This window comes from Cydia pomonella, chromosome 23 (genome assembly GCF_033807575.1).
Source record: "Cydia pomonella isolate Wapato2018A chromosome 23, ilCydPomo1, whole genome shotgun sequence".
In the NCBI taxonomy this organism is placed as follows: Eukaryota; Metazoa; Arthropoda; class Insecta; order Lepidoptera; family Tortricidae; genus Cydia; species Cydia pomonella.
The window spans coordinates 1788811-1809087 of NC_084725.1; the positions used below are offsets into that span (position 1 = coordinate 1788811).

The 20277-nt window shown below is 39.0% G+C and overlaps 1 protein-coding gene across 1 annotated transcript in view; it reads left to right on the forward strand.

Annotated features, from left to right (window-relative positions):
- Window positions 1-20277, forward strand: part of LOC133530696 (muscle calcium channel subunit alpha-1-like) — a 126329-nt gene that overhangs the window by 11715 nt on the left and 94337 nt on the right. The gene's annotated exons all lie outside the window — the stretch shown is intronic.

Sequence of the window (20277 nt, forward strand, 5' to 3'; positions counted from 1 at the left end):
AAGGATCAAATTTAACTTGCAAGATTTGATTACAAACAGACAACGGTCAGGTGAAAGTAAATAAAAGCTTGTAATAATAAAATACGTGTTTTTTTTTAAACATGACTAACTATAATTTCGTATAGGATCATACGGGTACTTTAAATTAGCCATTTTGATAAAAGTATCGTTATTGATGGAATGGGGAGACTAAATCAGAATGGAATTTGTATAACAAATACATTTAAAAATGAAAGTCAGTTGCTTATCGTTAAAATAATGAAAAAATCGTACTTAGAAAGTAAAATGCTCTAGTGCAGAAACGTATCAAGTTTTGCACATTTTTAGAACAACGATGGCCCTCTTCTGAGCATAAGAAAAAAGATTTTTTGAAAATCTTTGATGATTTTTTGTTTTTTTAAGAAATTTGATTTTTTCTGGGGGACCTTACAGAAAATCGCAGCCAATTAACACTAGACCCTACTCATAGTGTTGTGTTCCTGCCGGTGAGTAAGGTTGCCAGAGCTCAACGAGGGGCGGGAGGGGGTTAGTGTCGACAACGCGCATGTAACTCCTCTGGAGTTGCAGGCGTACATAGGCTGCGGATGCTGCTTGCCATCAGGCGGGCCGTATGCTTGTTTGCCACCGACGTAGTATTAAAAAAAAAAGAAATGAAAATGATATTTGAATCATGTTATTTAGTTATCGTGTGTCTCGCCTAGCCAACACATGTACTGACAAGTACCATTACGAGCGAAATCAGTGCGGCGACACTCCTCCTTTCGGCTTTTCTCGGCTCAGAATTGCTCCAAACAATTATTAGGGATGGCGTAACTTGACGTCCCTATGATTTTACGACCACAGATAAGATAATCACTTGAATTTTGACAACCCTAAATGGCCGAAAGGTATAGTGCCATACATTAGAAAGGGACAGCATAATTCGTCCCTGAATCGCTGTCAAACTTCGGTTTTGTACGAAGTGTCATTTCTGTACGATAGTACTATGTATTATTTATTCTGTGGCGAAATGCACGATAACTGCATGACATAGTGCATAGTGGTTAACTGGAAGAGATCCCATACAGGGATAAGTTCGCCTTTGTTGTATTTAATTTACTCTGTAACTGTGTTTTTCGTATTTTTATTTCTATGTACAATAAAGTATATACATACCAGTAGCGGCGCGTGGAAATTTTGGCTAGGCAACTCGGACCAAAAAAAAACACTTACCTTGACATTATGTACTTATTTTTCCGTGATAAAAGTGAAGCGTGCGCTATGTGTGTCCTTGGGCGCGACCTTTTGCAGTTAGTGCATAAACCACCTTTGCCATACTAGTCATCACTGACTTCACGTAAACAGTGTATATCGAGTATGACAAAAGCGGCTTTGAAAAAAGCCTTTTGAACAGCATTCACATCCCAGCACGTAACACACGTTAGTTTAAAAAAAACACAAGCATTACAAATGTTAATTAAATAAAAAAACACCAAACCAGTGAAACTTAAAATACCGAGTAAAAATCATTACTTAAAAAGCTATCATGCACATCATTAAACCGAAACCAACGACCTGCTCTAATAGACAACACCTCTTGCAAATGCAACTTGCTTATTTACAAAAAAAACGGTGAATTAAGCAGCACACACGTTGGTTAAAAAATACAAACATTACATATGTAAATTAATTAAAATATGACCATATTAGTGAAACAAAATCACCAAGTTAAAACACGTCAATTAAAACCTATTATTGTCATTATTGAATTATTAAACCGAAACCTGCCCTCATAGACTCAACACGTCTTTCAAACCCTAAACACCTATTTAGAAAAACGTGCGTTTACTAAACCTGCAAATATCATCAGAATTACTTTTAGGTTTTGTTAATCCCTGCACGTTCCACGCGTTATTTAAAAAACACAAGGATTACACGTTTTAATGAAATAAGAAATGACCAAATCAGTAAAGCAAAGCTTAAATCACCAGCTAAAAAACACCAATTAAAAACTATCTTGCACATTATTAAACCGAAACCAGCAACCTGCCGTAAAGCTTTGCGAGCGAGACAGCGCTATGGTCATTACATAGCGATGTCTCGTTTGCACAACGCCACGCCACGGCGCGCGGATCCGCGTCCGTGTGTTCGAGCCGTAATAGACTTAACAGTCTCAACACCTCTTGCTAACGCTAAATATTTATTAAAAAAACCGGCCAAGAGCATGTCGGGCCACGCTCAGTGTAGGGTTCCGTAGTTACTCTTCCGTCACAATAAGCTAAACTGGAGCTTAAAGTATAGTAAATTGTTAACCAAGGGATGAAACGGTACCTTTCACCCGAGTTAAACAAATATGCAAATCTGCATAATCAGTACCTAGTAAGTCTTTTTACTATGAAGGGAAAACTTTTTGCGATAACTCAAAAACAGCTAAACTGATCATGTCCGCTATAGTTTTCATTTAATGTCTTTCTTAAGCTCTACTTCCACGATTTTTTTCATATTTTTTGGACCTATGGTTCAAAAGTTAGAGGGGGGGGGACACATTTTTTTTTCTTTCGGAGCGATTATCTCCGAATATATTCACTTTATCAAAAAATGTTTCTTGAAAACCCCTATTAGTTTTGAAAGACCTTTCCAACGATACCCCACACTCTAGGGTTGAAGCGAAAAAAAAAAATTCACCCCCACTTTACGTGTAGGGGAGGTACCCTAAAAAAAATTAAATTTTTAGATTTTATTGTACGACTTTGTCGGCTTTATTGATTTATATATCCATGCCAAATTTCAGCTTTCTAGCACTAACGACCACGGAGCAAAGCCTCGGACAGACAGACAGACAGACAGACAGACAGACAGACAGACAGACAGACGGACATGGCGAAACTATAAGGGTTCCGTTTTATGCCATTTGGCTACGGAACCCTAAAAACATGCATTTACCTAAACTGAAAATAGGTTGAAAGCTGATTGATTTTTTTAAATGATAATTTCTGATTTAGGCTTTAAATAACAGTCTATTTGTATTGTAACAATTCTGCGGGCTTTTTTTAACAAAATGAGCCAAAACACTATCGTAAAATTCGTGACGTTTTTGAATTTTTAGCAGTAAATGTTTTTCTATTGAAATTATGGCCAAATTTGACAATCTTTCTTCTTTTTGACAATTTCGCGTGTAGGTATGAATGCGCTTCAAGGCCGAAAACGATCTTTCCGCGGATACAACCGATACGGGAAGAGTCAAAAAAAATGTGACACAAAGTTAAAACTTAAAAGTTGCGAGAATATGTCCCTCAAGGATGAATTGTGGAGGTACAAATAAAGTTCGTACGCGTCTAATGTATTTAGACTTGGCGAGGTGTACATAACATTTAATTCATTTTTTAAGGCCGTGAAATTGAAAACATTTGGAAACTCGTTCATTAAATCGGATATTTTTTCATCGGGGAATAATCTGCAATATTGGGTGTATTTGTGTTTGTTTAATAAATCCAAGAAAGTGAGTTTATTCAATGATCGATATCGGGAATCTATTTGAATTAAAACGTTATGAATAATTTTTTGATATAGTAGTTTATACTGAGTTTTTAAGTCCATTTCTGTGTTTAATCGGCGACGACGTCGCGGGGGCTCACTATAGCCTTGAATTCCTTCGAATATGGAATCAAATATTCATAAACTCCTCTGTTAGCCAAGAGCGAAATGAGTCATTTAATAAATAATCTACTACACAACAATCGAAGTGGACTAACGCGGCCATAAGTAAAATAAAAGAAAGTACCTTTTCCTAAAAACAAGGTCAGTCCCTTGAAAACACCTGCGCTACGAACAATATCCAACACTTATACGCACAAAATTTCACTGGTTTTGGTTTAGTAACATAATAATATATAAAATGCACAAAACTAACTAAAATCACATAAAAACACAAGCCTTGGAAACAACCGAGACGGGAGTGTTGTCATAACATTATTCCATTTTCACCCACGAATTCTAAAACCTATTACTACAAACCTTCAAACAGAACTTTCTTTGAAGAAACGTTCGTTATCAAATTACAAAAATTGAAACTACATAAGTTTCTTGGATTATGTAATAAAATGTATCTTTTTTTAAAGGTTTTTACAAACCTTGGTATTAATTATAGCAAAATACAATAAAATTTTACCCGTTTATTCAATTCAATGTTTTTGTATGGCAATATTAAGCATACGCGCGGCAAACGCCACTCGATTCAAAATTGTGAAACATTACACTCTAATATAAATCTTACCTGTTTGTATTTAAAGTTTAAATTCAAATAAAGCAGCATGTTAATATAACGGACGTTGTTGCGGCCGTGTACTACGGGGCCTACCGCGAACGCCTTGGTTTGCAAATATTGCGAGCACCTTTCTATGTCACTCTAGTTACACCATGATTGCAGTAAAAGAGAAAGTTGCCCGCAATTTGCGTACTTCGGGGTTCGCGGTAGGCCCCTCAGTACTCGCGTGGACTTTATGAATGTGTGTGTGCATTTTTCCAATATAAACCTTAATTATTACGTTTAAGGTTTTTATTCAAATGAATAACTCGATTCAAGACCGAGTTGCTTTGAAGCTCATTCGCGCGGACTCTCTATAGCAAACTTTATGAGTGTGTGTGTGAGTTTTCGTATCCGTGTAGTGTCTTATGAATGAATAGTCAAGTTTAGGCTTAACTAGCTTGACTTTGCGCGCCCGCTCGTGAAGCTTTAGTAAATCGTGTTATCAATTCCAAGGTAATGTAAATACGTAGTGTTTTCAATGTGGATATATTTTTAATTTTAATGATGATTTATAAGTTTGGTATATGTAGCAATAAATTTTAGGCAAGCCGGTGGGAATCGAGTTGTATGGAGGCGCCGCCCCTGATACATACATACATACATACATAGTGTTGGTAGGAACTCGAGTCTTTTGAGTCTGAATTTGAAGAACTCGACTCGTTTTTACGAAACACGGCGCTTAAAAAACTTCCGAGTCTTTTAAGTCCTGAGGCGAGTCTTTTATTGTCTTTTTTAAGGGAACTCAAAAGGACTCGAGTCTCCGAATAAAGATGCCATCAACAGTTTCATAGGTTTAACCTGATTAAAAGTAAAGAAATTATGCGTTATTGTACAATTTGTGTGCCTAATATTACTTAAAGACAAAGCATTTCGAAATTTTGCAAACAAAAAAATTGAGAGCTCTCTGAAAAGGACTCAAGTCCGTACAAAAGACTCGAGTCTCTAACAAGTTGAAAAGAACTCGAGTTTAGACTTAAGACGTGAGTCTGAAAAACGGAGTCGAGTTTCAAAGCAGAGAACTCGAAGGACTCGAGTCATAACCAACACTAGAATGCAGGGATCGGAAACCGGTATTTTTTGTATGGGAACGAAACCGGTATTTTTTCGTTCTTTGTTAATTATTTCATTTCTAATTGGGCAATCTAATAATACGAAGTCGTTATCTAAAAACACAACCGAGTCCTATATTTGGAGTATAAAATAAACCGAAATATATGTTTAATTCAGAGTTTTTCCAAAAAACCGGTTCCGATCCCTGCTAGAATGACATCAGTTATATGTCATTCTGATATCAGAGTACGTTCGAATTAGGCTGCTAGCCTAGGAATCCTACACGGCTTAACCTAGATTCTGGGGAGGTATTGGAAATTTATTTTTAGTACAGCTCGTTAGGAGAACTTTTAAATTGATGTAGTGTTATGTGAAGCATTTTTTATATAAATATAAATTATTGTTGTTGTATATTAATATTTATATAAATATAATAAACAGTGTTCTAAAACATGTGAACACTTTATATGTCTTGGAAGTAACAAGAAAAGATGAAGTGGCTGTACTGGTAAGGTATTCAAAAGAATCTGCACACACTCTTATAGGTATGGGCACTAGGGTTGAAGTTACGTACAGTCGCCATCAAATATATCGGAGCGGCCAACATGCTCACAAATATATGAACACGCGTCTATTGTCAAGGCGTTAGAGTGCGTGTTCAGATATTTTTGAGCATCTCAGCCGCTCCGATATATCTGATGGCTGTACACAATAACAAAATGTTGAAATAACGGTGAGATTTTGAGATTAGTACCTTTTTTTTCGGCTAGTGCATTGTTCGACTACGCTTGTTCGGCCATGCGGAGAGGATGGGAGAGGCTCATGTCATGCGGCCAAGAGAGCTTATCTGGGGCGACCAACTGGGAGACGTCCGGTCGGAAGGTCTAGGTACCGGTGGATCGATAATGTCCATAAAGACCAGACCTGTACGGCATTCAAGCGGATGAATGGCGTTGGACCACACAGAATAGGAACGAATGACGAAATCTAGTGTCGGAGGCCAAGATCCACTTCGGGTCGCTGGGACAGTTAAAGATTAAGATAGTTTTATTATTCAAGTAGGCATATTACAATGCGCTTATAAACGTCAAATAAAGCTACACCGGCTCTAACCCTACACCTCTGACCCGAGAAGATTTAAATCCCCCCCTCAATTGGAGGAGGGTATCCCAATATGGACCGGCAAGAAACTCGGTGGGACACAGTTAAAGTAAGTAATTAAGTTTTTTTTTATATATATTAAAATTATAACTTATATATAATACATATTTATTCCCGCCAAACTGTAACGTTTATTGACGAGAGGCGCTCAGTCCCCTAGTGTAAATATTTTTGACAGCGAAACGTGACGTACGCGTTTGCGTTAAGTGTCATTTTGTATGAGATTTTTGACCTTCCAAAACGTCCCGCTTGGCGCGCTGTTCAAAAACCCATACAAAATGAGACTTAACGCAAATGCGTACGTCACGTTTCGCTATCGACTAAATTTACACTAGGGGTACAGTTCTTTATACAATTTAACAACTTAACCTATTGAACTTATTGTTCATAAGCGCATTGTAATATGTCTACTTGAATAATAAACTATCTTTATCTTTGAACCTTACAAATATACATAGTTACATTGCAAGTTGAATAAAAGCTTTAAAAAAAGTTCCAAATCGCTGAAATATTAAAATAAGAGCCGGTATCTATTTTAAGGTTTATGAAATGTATCTATTCTTTATCATTTTATGGCCTCGATGCACAGGAAAATACTCATAAACAGCCATCAAAAAGACATTTCATCGATATCGGATAGCTTATGGCTTCCTAGGTGATAACTGAATACACGTGTAAGAAGATTCTTGTACGTATGAGTGTGTTACGAATGCAACTTATTATTATATAAAAATATTCCCAATGCAGTAGCTAAACGCAGCCGTCGGGCTTGGCTAATATTCGGAGGCTTTTCGAAAGCACCAATAGGAGCGCTCCACATATTCTGTATCGCGGCTAATTAGAAGCATCTAAATTTAGAATAGAATAGATAGAGAGCGTTTATTCGTGGCAAAAAAAAAAAACAATAAGTAACATAACATAACATAACATATAAGCCACGAAATTATGGAAGGTAGAGGCAAGGAACAGAATCTCCATAGGCAGAACTGTTGCAAAAGTGTCCAGCTGTCAGCTATAAATAATAGTTCCAAATCTCTCCAGAGTAGTGCTAGAGTAGCTACAACAAAACATATTCTCCTAGACTGCAAACAGGTAGAAGTATACAGGAACAAATACCTAGGGAATCCGTGCACACTAGGAGAGGCAATTAGCAACCTGAAAACTTTGCTAGGCTTCGTGGAGGAGCTGGGGTGGTTAGAGTAGCGCTACCTCGTTTCACGCAAAATAGGCACAATGGTTGTCGATTTGCGGAAAATGCCCAGAAGCACTAACTAACACTAACTAACTAGAGTAGCTAAGAACCTAGGCGTTATTGACGGAGTGAAGTGCGTTATCTATTATCGATTAGATTTTTTTCTCAAGTATTGTAGTATTGTAGCGCCACCTATTTATGGTTTTTTGTCGGACACTTTTTGGTATATGGAGATTCTATTCCTTAACTCTACCTTCCATACACGAAATGGTCCCGACTCAGCATGGTGTTAGCCACTTAAACCATTTTTTGTACTGATCAAATATTGCAAATCACTCTTTCATCTTCCTCCATACTATCAACACCCACTTTCTACATTTAACCGTTTTGGCAGGAACCCTTGTAAACCAGTACCTTTTGGAAGATTATACTTTACTTTACATCTGACTCGGCTGGAGACAGCGGGGTACGTCTTTTGGAGTCCTTAACCAAACTTTGTAATTTTTTACTTAGCGGAAAGTTACTTGCTGAAGTTTGTCCTTATTTATATGGGGCTACTCTTTGCGCTTTAAGGAAGAAAGAGGGAGGGGTGCGTCCAATAGCAGTAGGGTGCACATTCCGACGACTCGTCGCTAAGCTTGGATGCCGCGCGGTAAGAGAGCAGATGGCTTCCTACCTTCAACCACTTCAGGTGGGTTTTGGGACACCTTTGGGTTGCGAAGCGGCGATACATGCAGTGCGTAGTTTTGCATTAGATTCAGAAAATGCAGGTAGTGTGATAGTCAATCTAGACCTAAAAAACGCTTTTAACTCTGTTGAGAGGGACGTCTTATTAAAAGAGGTAAGTGAGAATATTCCATTTCTCTACCCCTTCCTCCACCAGGTCTATCACCTACCTTCCAACCTCTTCTATGGTTCCAGTCGTATTTTGTCTCAAGTGGGTGCTCAACAAGGAGATCCGTTGGGTCCCCTCACTTTTAGCCTCTCAATACAAAAAGCAATCGCTGAGCTTAAGTCCCCGCTCAACATTTGGTACCTCGATGATGGTACCATTGGAGGTAAACCAGAAGAAGTAAAGCGAGACTTGCTTATTTTGCTTCCGCGCCTTAAGGATCTGGGGTTGGAAGTTAATGCGTCCAAATGTGAAGTTTTCGCGTGCGGGTTGGAGTCATCTTCTTTCTTCCCCTCCTTCTCATCGGTATTGCCTGGGCTAAGGGAACTTAGCTCTAACTCTTTTACTTTACTCGGAGCCCCTTTATTTCCATCTGCAGTACCCGAGGCTCTGCTAAGGCGAAAAGAGCTCCTTCTGCTTGCTGGCGAACGCCTCAAGGACATCAATCCGCATGTAGCTTTGGTTCTATTACAAAAATGTTTTGCCGTACCTAAGGTAACCTATCTTCTGCGTACGGCCCCCGTGTGGTTATTTCCTGACGACATCGATTGCTTCGATGCCGCTATAAAGTTATCAATAGAGTCTTTGGTAAACATCTTTATGAACGAAAACCAGTGGACACAAGCAGCCCTTCCGGTCCGTCACGGTGGCATTGGCGTGCGGCGTATAAAAGACGTGTGCCTGCCAGCCTTTCTGGCGTCGGCCCATGGGGTGGCAGACCTTGTTGCTAATATTGTACCAAAAAATGGCGACAGAGTGTGCATACCCCATGTGGCGGACGCCTTAAGGGCATGGTTGTGCATCAACCCGGGAGCAACTGTGCCAGAGAACCCAAAAATTCAGCGTGCATGGGACGACACTCTCTCAAAAGCTACATTAGACAACCTCATTATGAGCGCCGCGGGAGTTGACCGTGCAAGGCTTCTGGCAGTGTCGCAACCAGAATCAGGGGCATGGTTGCACGCGTTGCCTTCGCCCCAATTGGGCACCTTACTCGACAGTGACTCACTGCGCGTGGCTGTTGCTCTCCGCCTGGGCTGCGATGTATGCCAACCACACTTTTGCATCTGCGGTTCCATGGTGGGTGCTGACGGCCACCACGCACTGAGTTGCCGTCGTTGCGCAGGTAGGCACCCGCGTCACCATGCCCTCAACGATACTGTCCAGAGGGCCCTTAGGTCGGCTGGTGTCCCATCGGTGCTTGAGCCCCCTGGTCTTAGCCGCACCGATGGCAAACGACCCGATGGCCTGACCCTAATACCATGGGAACGGGGGCGGTGCTTGGTGTGGGACGCTACGTGCGTCAGCACCTTCGCCGCCTCCCACATCAGCCGTACCTCGCGCACGGCCGGAGCGGCAGCCGAAACGCAAGCGGCTTTAAAGAGGCAAAAATATGCCCCTATTTGCCCAGGCTACATATTCGTTCCTTTCGCTGTGGAAACGGCGGGTTGCTTGGGAGCGGACGCAAAACGTCTTATACGCGAACTAGGCCGTCGTCTCAGGCAAAAGGGGGAGGGTCCCCGCTCCGAGTCGTTCCTAGTGCAAAGGCTGTCCATGGTAATTCAGCGTGGAAATGCTGCGAGTATCATGGGCGCCTTTGCACCCGGGACGGTGGGGAGCGGTTTGTTTGTGTAAATTTTAAGTTTTAATAATATAATAATATGTTTTTATAATTAAATAAATAAATAAGTTCTTTACTTTATTATAAATCGAAGTTTTATTTGAGTCGTCGAGATCCTGACCTGCACGGCGGCTACAAGTGTGTATCACATATGTTACTTACAGAGTAGTCAACGATTCGTGTTTGAGGTAAATATATAGTAAAAATATAGGCTATGCCTGCGGTTTGATTCACTAACACAACCCGGTTTGACAAGTGCAATTTGTTTCGACTTTTTCATCACACACCCACACTCGTATTTTAATGGCTTTCATCATGTCACATAAACTACTATTATTTCACTGTCTTATTTGTATTAAAGCTCTCATGACTAGTAATTTAGAACATGATCACATGACGGAGTTTGCTTGCATGCCGCGTATCTCGTAAAGTACGGGGTCGCCGTCTAGACGATATTACAGTTTAACATTATAATGGTGTACGTTTAATGTGTGGGGGTGGGATATATGAGTATGTTAAATATTGGAAGAAGAGATAACGGGTATTTTTTATTGTGGTGATTATTTGGCAAATTTGTATTCCCTGGATAACATAGTTTAAAGTATCTTAGCTAAAATGACAAAAACAGAACCAACCTTTATAGTTTCGTCATGTCCATCTGTCCGTATGTCACAGCCATTCATTTCAAAAACCATAAAGAAAGATGCAGTGATAGTGATAATTCTTTCCTATCGTATTTTCACGTAAACGTACAAACGTGTACATCTGTACGTATATTTAATTAAACTGGACAGCTCGTTTCATAAAGCCTATTTTAATGCTTTTCATTATGTAGCAGTCACATAAACTACTATTATTTCACTGGCCTTAACTCGTATATGGAACACGATCACATGATGTACGGGGTCGCCGTCTAGATGCGATATTACAGTTTAACATTATAATGGTGTAGGTTAAGAGTGTGGAGATGGGATAATGAGTACGTTAAATGTTAGAAGGATAACGCGCTAAAGGGTATTTTTTGTGATTTCTTTGGATTTTGTTTTTTAAAATTATCATTTTATGGACTGCCGTAGGCAAAGATATTATATTACTATAGATAGATTATACTCTTACTTAAGGAGCACCAAAAAATCTTTCATATTTATTTCTATACCTACAAAGAAATCTTTTATTTTGATAAATTATCGAATTATATCTATCTTTGTCATACTCGTTGTTAAACTTAAGCTTATCTCTTTCATTTTCGGTGTGCGTGGTTACCACGTGCATATTTACGCGTCATTAAAGGCAACTTATACAATTTTTTCAAGGTAAGCGCTCCAATTTTAGAATGTCTGTACCTAATCTATCTTGTGTTGTAATATTATTGCCCGAAGGACTATGCAAAAAAATCGCTAGCTTTTTGTCTTGCAAGCGGATACGTAGTAGACAGAAGCTGCTCAGACGGCATGGACATTAACGCTGGCGCTGGCGTTCCGCAAGGTTCTTTGCTATCCCCAACGCTGTTTTTGTTGCCTATCGATGACATTTATTGCTATGCAGACGACAGTACCGATGTCCATTACACTCGCCGTGCCAGCATCCCTCGTTCGTGTCTTGAAAGCCGTGAAAAGCTTGTGTCGGATATCGAGAGCAATCAATCCAGAGTTTCGGTGTGGGATCGGTACAATTTAGTTTTCTTTGCCTGTCCCTCTTCCCAGTTTATCTGAAGTAGGGTCTCCTTGCATGTCTGCGCCAGATTGCTAAGTGAGTGTGTGAGTGTTGAGTGAGATGGTTGAGATTCTATTCAACCATATTGATTCATTCGAGGGAAGCCAGTGCTGTCAAACTGGTCTATCTTGACAGACATTCAGACGTACTTTCAGAGTAAACAAACAATTGAAGCGTTATACAATTGAAGCGTCATTCATATTCGCTAAACTCTCTCTATCACGGGCCTTTGATTCATACTGCACGAGATACCCTGTATTCTCTACCTCTTTTCTCCTTGCGTTGTCCCGGCATTTTGCCACGGCTCATGGGAGCCCTGAATTCTCTATAGCCAACTTAAAGATTGGTGCCACAAACACTTAAGACTTAAGACAATACGTCAATAGAATCAAGATTCTTCCCGTTCTCGCCATTCTACTCTAAATTTAGTTCCATCCATTCCATCATGTCATAAAATCCTTATGACTCTCAAAGACCATACGCCGTTTCGTTTTTGGCAATCCTACACTTTTGGATGACTCAACCCACGTCATAGGAGAAGGAAAATCCCTCACTTCAGACCTAAATATATTTACATGTCTCATTCACGAAATATACTTACTGCCAAGATGCCCAAGTTCCAATATAACATGAGCTGTACATTCATTAAGACTATTGTGAGAAGGGAGATCAAGCTAAGTTGGTTGTTGGACAAGAGCTCAAGCCTAAATATATATACAGCTGAGATTTGTATGGGCTACTGATTGTAGTACCTATTTAAATCATTGAACTAATATTTTCTTAGAAAGTACAATGGATTTCTTATAAATTAGATTAGCGATTCTTAGGGCCTGTTTCACAATGTCCAAGTATTGGATAGGTAATTAACAAATAAATTAACTGCCAGATGAAACTACCTTAAGTTGTAAAGATGTATGTACAGTCAGCATCAAAAGTAGCGGATGAAACAACGCGCCAAAAGTATCTGATATTCGGGATAACTTTTCCAAATATAGATAAATTTCTAGAATTCGCGATCCAAAGTATATCTTTTACAGTCTTTGTTTTTCTATATTAAAGACATCACTTTTTGTTAAGCTGTTACAGAATGGTAGATACTTATGAAGCGTTATTTGATCCGCTACTTTTGATGCTGACTGTACCAGTTAAGCTTATTTGAAGATTGTAAAACGCCAACGATGACTTTATTCGTCAGATAAGTGGCAAATAGCTCATTCAGGACTTTACTTGGACATTGTGAAACAGGCCCTGAATCAGATATTTATAATAATGCTTTTAAAGAAGAAATTAGTTACTACTTTGGACAAAAGAAATATCAGGGATTACAGATGCAATGAAAAGTCACATGACTATCTTCTATACTTTATTTAAGTTGCCCCCTTTTTACACTACGTCGGTGGCAAACAAGCATACGGTGCGCCTGATGGTAAGCAGTTTCCGCAGCCTATGTACGCCTGTAACTCCAGGAATTACCAATTATCTGTTAACCTGTTGCTACCGGTGGGAACCTATAATTGGCTCTTTGTTATCTATATATATAACTATTGTACAATTTATAGCTGTTGGTTCTCCGAACAATAAATAAATAAATAAATTACTTACATGCGCCCCAGTTCTACCAACTGTGTTGGAACTGCCAATAGTAAATAACAGCGAAGGAATACACGATGTTCTCAATACACTTTGACTTCGAAAAACGGTCCATATGATTGACATTTCTTTGACACATATTACAGAATCTGACTCATATGAATGTTCTACCTATGGAAGGTAGAGGCAAGGAACAGAATTTCCTTAGGCAGAACTGTTGCAAAAGTGTCCATCTGTCAGCTATAAGTAATAGTTAGGCGTTATTGACGGAGTTAAGTGTGCTGTCTATGATAAGATTTTTTTCTCAAGTATTCTAGGTATTGTAGCGCCACCTATTTATAGTTTATTGTCGGACACTTTTTGGTATATGGAGATTCTGTTCCTTGCCTCTACCTTTCATAGTTCTACCTTCTCAATATTCCAACTATAAATATCACCCAATACAAAAGTTGTAATAGGTCATTAAATTGGCTGAAATTCTTGCGCAGCATAACAATATTTGACGTTATCAAGATACGAGTAGTACGGTCACGAGCTTTAATTTTTGATCCATTTAGGGTTCAAACTAATTTGGTGGTCAAAACTAACGGTATGAAATATTCAATGTCCGTGACTACCGTTGAGTCGCTCGCGGTACAATTCCCGGGGATCATTTTTGAGCTTTAGTCACTAGTCAGACTTCTAAAGTTATTATAGTCGGACGTCATCATGTAAGCTTACATTTCACCACCTAACCCATTGTAACAAGGTGAAAATAGTTTACACTAGTTATACTGAAATGATCTAAACAGCGCACGCCGAAAGCGTATAAAACCCAGCCTATTCCCAACATCTGTTTACGAAGAAAGTGAGGTAACTAAAACCGAAATAACCGGAGTATATTTATGTCCAAACCGTCTATTTATGGTCTGCTGACGTGCGTGAGGGTAAACACAGTTTACTACTTCTAGCTCAGCCTTGCTGGATCTTTAGTCTGGTCTAGTCATAAAATACTATAGGGTAAACTAAACAGTAATAGCCAATTGTCTAGGCATTCAAACTAGCGGACATGATTTTTTTTCTCTTTTTTTTTCTCTTTTTAGGACATTATTACACAAATTGACTAAGTCCCAGAGTAAGCTCAATAAGGCTTGTGTTGAGGGTACTTAGACAACGATATATATAATATATAAATATTTATAAATACTTAAATACATAGAAAACACCCATGACTCAGGAACAGATATCCATGCTCATCACACGAATAAATGCCCTTACCAGGATTTGAACCCGGGACCATCAGCTTCGTAGGCAGGCTACCCACTAGGCCAAACCGGTCGACAAAATCTGTTAACGTTCTACAAGGCGTGAAAACTCGCCTTTTCAACCAATGTGTCCTGCCTACCATGATATACGGTGCCAATACATGGACGATTGGATGTTTATTAAAGGGTCCCACCCATTACCAGTCCGCCTGCAGTCTCTGGTCCTATCGGGTGGCCTGCTGTCCCGGACTGATAACGTCTACTCACATAAGCTATTAATGCCTTAAGACAATGGCCTGCTGCCGCCTCTGCGTCTACACACTATCAGTCAGTTTTCGCCCCAAGACCGCGAACTGTCCGGCCGATACGAGTATCTGTCGACGCTGACCGGAATCGTCAAGCGGTCACATACTCTCGGTTCGTTTTAGTCGTCAGGTCGAAACCTGAAATGGAACTGTTAGTGACCTTCTGCGATTAACTGACATACTAATATCATCAAGCGAACTAGTGAGGAGGTGAAGAACGAGGTGATGATGTCAGGCCGAAGTTTGAAGCTGTTTTGCGATTAACTGACAGACTGATATCATCAGGCGAAATGGTAATCTGTGGGCCCCTTAAGGAGGCTATGCATAGAACACGAGTAGCACAGAGAGCCATGGAGTGCGCCATGCTCGGCATTAAACTTATAGACCAAGTCTAGATCTAACAGATCCGACGCCGCACTGAGGCGAAGGTGACGTCAAGCTTAAATGAATTTTGGCGGGACATCTTGCTAGGCAGAGGGATGGCAGGTAGACCAGTGTTAAAGAATTGCTGGATGCTTTCGGATGAAAGAAGCGCATGGCGTCCGTTAGCTCGTTAGGTGGACGACATTTCAGAAGATCGCGGGGCACTTGCACCCCCACTGGTGTTACATGGCCATGGGCAACAGTTTTTGCTTACCATTACGCGATGCTTATGCTCGTTTGTATCCTATGTCATAAAAAAGGCAAAAAATTAATGACTTAGGTAAGAGAGAGCCATTATACAGAATTTAATTAAAAAAGACAATAACGGAAAACTACTAATAAATAATGAGGGAGGAACTAGCGCGACGAAATAAGAAATGATATGAAAAATGAACGAGGCAGGGGATCTAAAATATAGATATCGGAAAAACAAGAGTGAAAACAAAAACTACTAAAAACTGGGTCAAGAAACTCTTGAACTATGTAAATAAGCCTTATTACCCTCTCGGCGCAAGAACTAAAACTGAATAAATCTCATATTAATCGCTTCCTCTGATAAAAATACTAAAAGCAAACTGCCATAAACTTCAGTCTAATACTAAAACATCGTATATTTTGATATTTTCTCAGTGACTTATCAACCTTTTTGTTCCGAGTTCCAAATTGCTTGGCTAAGAAAAGTTGTATGTTCAAATGAAGTTACAGTTAAAAAGGGACCTTAAGGATTGGGAATAGATAACAGTTTCCTCCCTAGCCTGTATCCTATTGCTTCAGAATATTATGGTGATCAACTTCTCACTAGAACGGATGCTTTAGGTATTCTTTTAGGTTAGAAATAGCATTGACTGAGAGTCATACAAATTGGAAAGCTTTCGGAATCAATTATGAATACTTCGCCTAATGTATTTTTATGATATAGGTGGCAAACCAGCAGATGACTCATCTGATCGTAAGCAATTACCAATTGTTAAGGGACACCTGCAACACTAGAGGGTGCGTTGCCAGTGTTTAAGATTGGAGTACGCTATTTTCTTGAAGGTATGAATGTCGTATCGGACGGAAAACCTTGATCGACAGTTCATTCTACAGCTCAACACAGTTTTTTTTATACTACGTCGGTGGAAAACAAGCATACGTGTGCCCTACCAAACAAAGCGAGATGACATTCACAGTGCCCATACCTCTCTTTTAGACGTAGTTTAAGGACATACGCAGGTCCAAATAATAATGAAAAATCCAAAAAATGTGATATAAAGTTCCGAATTTGTGTTCAGTAGCCGTACCACGAGTGGATATTTGACGTTTACATTGTGATCGAGTTCACGCAGTTGCTAATGTAAATGTTACGCGCCCGGCCCGCCGCGGCCCGGCCGGCCAGCGACACCTTCTCGTAACTCATGAGGCCCTGGTACTTGCTACTTACTAAATTCAATTTTGGACAGTTTTTTCTCGATTTTGGTCACCGTAGTCTACGGAGACTAACAAGCAACGCTAAGCGGTCTTCGTAGTCTATGGGTGTTGCTATATTACGGGTGTCACATGCGTGTTTCTGACTTATAAAGTAATTGTTTTTACTATGCAACGAAATGAGTATTTTGTAAGTTGTCAGCAATGCACTTAGTTTAAAACTGTATTAGTTTTGATTTTGTTAGGTTGGTAGCCATTAATCGCATAACGTTATAGCGATTTAAAGCACAAGTGCTGTTATGAGGAATAGACAATATAGACTTTTCTTGTAACCTTTTAGGTACGTTCTTATATTCGTGTTAATGAATGCATAAATGACAGATAACAGTAGAGGAGTAGGAAAAATAATAAAGTAGTCCTATAGCCGCGAATCGTGCACATAGCCAATACCGATTCGCCCGAGCGAGCGTATATTGGAAAATTGCCATTGATAAAATCGTTTGAACTGTTGAAGCTTTTGATGTATATAAAAAAGGTCTGCCGTTTGTCTGTCAATGCGTTGTATGAGCTCGAGAGAGCTAATTTTAATAGAAGTAAGCATAATATATATTGGACTGTATTCTATCTTTATTTCAGTGATAAAAATAGCTAATGCCGGTTTCAATAAAATGTAATCCTTGGAACTCGTGTGCGAACTGAGCAGGCCTTTAGAATAAAATTGGCCAAGAGCATGTCGGGCCGTGCTCAGTGTAGGGTTCCGTAGTTGCCCAATGAACTTAATTAAAAACAAGCCAAAGGGAATATCTTTGCAGCGTTTCATACGTCTTTTACTAAGAAGGGAAGACTTTTTGCGATAACTCAAAAACAGCTTAACTGATCTGTTATCACCGCTATAGTTTTCATTGAAAGCCCTTATTAAGATTGACTTTCATGATATTTTTCATAATTTTTGGACTCATGGTTCAAAAGTTTGAGGGGGGAGAGGGACATATGTTTTTCTTTCGGAGCGATTATTTCCGAAAATAATTAGTTTATCAAAAAATATTGTTGGAGACCCGTATTCATTTTGAAAAACCTATCCAACGATATCGCACGCTATTGAGATAAAGCGAATTAAAAAAATCTTTAAAAAATACGTTATATATATATATTTTGTAGATTTTACTAAGATATGACTATGACTGTGAGTAGAGATGCAACGAATATTCGGCCATTCATCGATATTCGGCCTATTCGGTCACAATTTATAATTTATGAACCTCCAGGTCTTTTTGTTGTATTTTCCTTTTGTTGTGGTACATCGTTTGTATTGCATTGTTGATATGTTTATACGACTGTTTGGTTTCTAAATAAAAAAAAAAAAAAAAAAAAAAAAAAAAAAATCACTATTCGGCCGAATATCGAATAGTGGCATAGTATTCGGCCGAATACCGAATAGTACGTTAACACGTAGATATCGACAAACGAGGGGTATAAAAAGTAACAAACTACAAGTCAGACTACCTAATAGATAGTAATACAAAAAGATGAGAAAAATAATACAAAATATTTTTTTTTACACTCACGACGAAATCTAACGCACCGCAATGTCGTGCAGAATAAGCGCAATTTCTATCAAAGACTGCCTACAGTACAACTTGCACAGCGCATGCACGCGCGCGTTCAAATTTACTTCATTTTAGGTAAAACTTCTTGCCGATTATTCGGCTATTCGGCCGATGGCTCCGCCGAATATTCGGTATTCGGTATTCGGCCAAGCCACTATTCGTTGCATCTCTAACTGTGAGCTGTAGACCTCGCGTAAAAGTTTAAATAAACCGGCCAAGAGCATGTCGGGCCATGCTCAGAGTAGGGTTCCGTAGTTACTCTTCCATCACAATAAGCTAAACTGGAGCTTAAAGTATAGTAGATTGTAATTCAAGGGATGAACTATGAATGTACGTCTTTTTACTATGAAGGGGAAACTTTTTGCGATAACTCAAAAACAGCTATACTTCCACGATTTTTTTCATATTTTTTTGACCTATGGTTCAAAAGATAGAGGGGGGAGGGAGCGTTTATCTCCGAATATATTCACTTTACCAAAAAATGTTTGTTGAAGACCCCTATTCGTTTTGAAAGACCTTTCCAACGATACCCCACACTGTAGGGTTGAAGCAAAAAAAAAATCACCCCCCCCCCCCCTTTACGTGTAGGGAAATTACACTAAAAAAATAATTTTAGATTTTATTATACGACTTTGTCGGCTTTATTGATTTAGATATCCATGGCAAATTTCAGCTTTCTAGCACTAACGACCACGGAGCAAAGCCTCGGACAGACAGACAGACAGACGGACATGGCGAAACTATAAGGGTTCCTAGTTAACTACGGAACCCTTAGAATTATAAGGGTTCCCAGTTGACTACGGAACCCTAAAAATGGAAGAGGCAGGCTAAAAAGAGATGGCGAGACGACCTGGACTCATTTTGTGGCGACTGGCAGGAGCATGCACAAAGCTGTGACGAGTGGCGGAAGACAGGGAAGGCTTAAACCCAGCAGTGGGTCACAATGTAGGGTATTAAAAAAAAATAAAAACAAAAAATACTTCTTGGACTCATTATCACGGCGTACTCGCAATGGTCTTAAGTGTCATAAACGCAAATATCGCTTGAGTCCTTTATGCCAATTTCCACCATTTTGAACATTTTCCAAAAAGACGAAACGACAGAAATAGTTATTTGTACAACAAGAGAGCAAAGTTTGATATTTCTTCGAGTGCTTGTTTTGCGCACTCAAAAGCGCACGAGATGTAAATAACTTTGATCTCGTGTAGTACATAAAAATGTTCACGTCAGTCAGCCATCAAAATATACAACCTGAAAAAATGTAACCCAGACGGACGAATCACTATTTCACTCATGTTTTCTGAAGGTATTCTAACAATTAACTTTAATTACCGCAATAATACAAAACGAAAGATATTTCAATAAAATAATACGAAAATAATGAATTAACGAACATCAATTGACAGTTCAATTGACAACTTTTTTTTGTAAAAAAAAAACTTTCTAAGATACGGTCCGAATTGCGGATATTACTATTTGTCAACTATAGTAGATATCGTTAAAAGTAGTTAAGTAGAATTATTTACTGCGTAACAATTGCGTAAATTTGTATAAGTTCATTGTTTTGATTGTATAATAAAATACGTAAAATATGGTGTTTTTATTAAATTTTAAACTATTATTTTATTAATTAATTATTACGAATGAAGATTCGTAGGGTGTTTTGGAACGATGCGGTCTGACTTATTTCGGGGTCTATTATAAACCATCAATATACCGTTGAATTACGTATGCACTTTTTTTGTCTCTTTTTTTTGCTAATGACGTGAAAGGGACAAAGACAATAG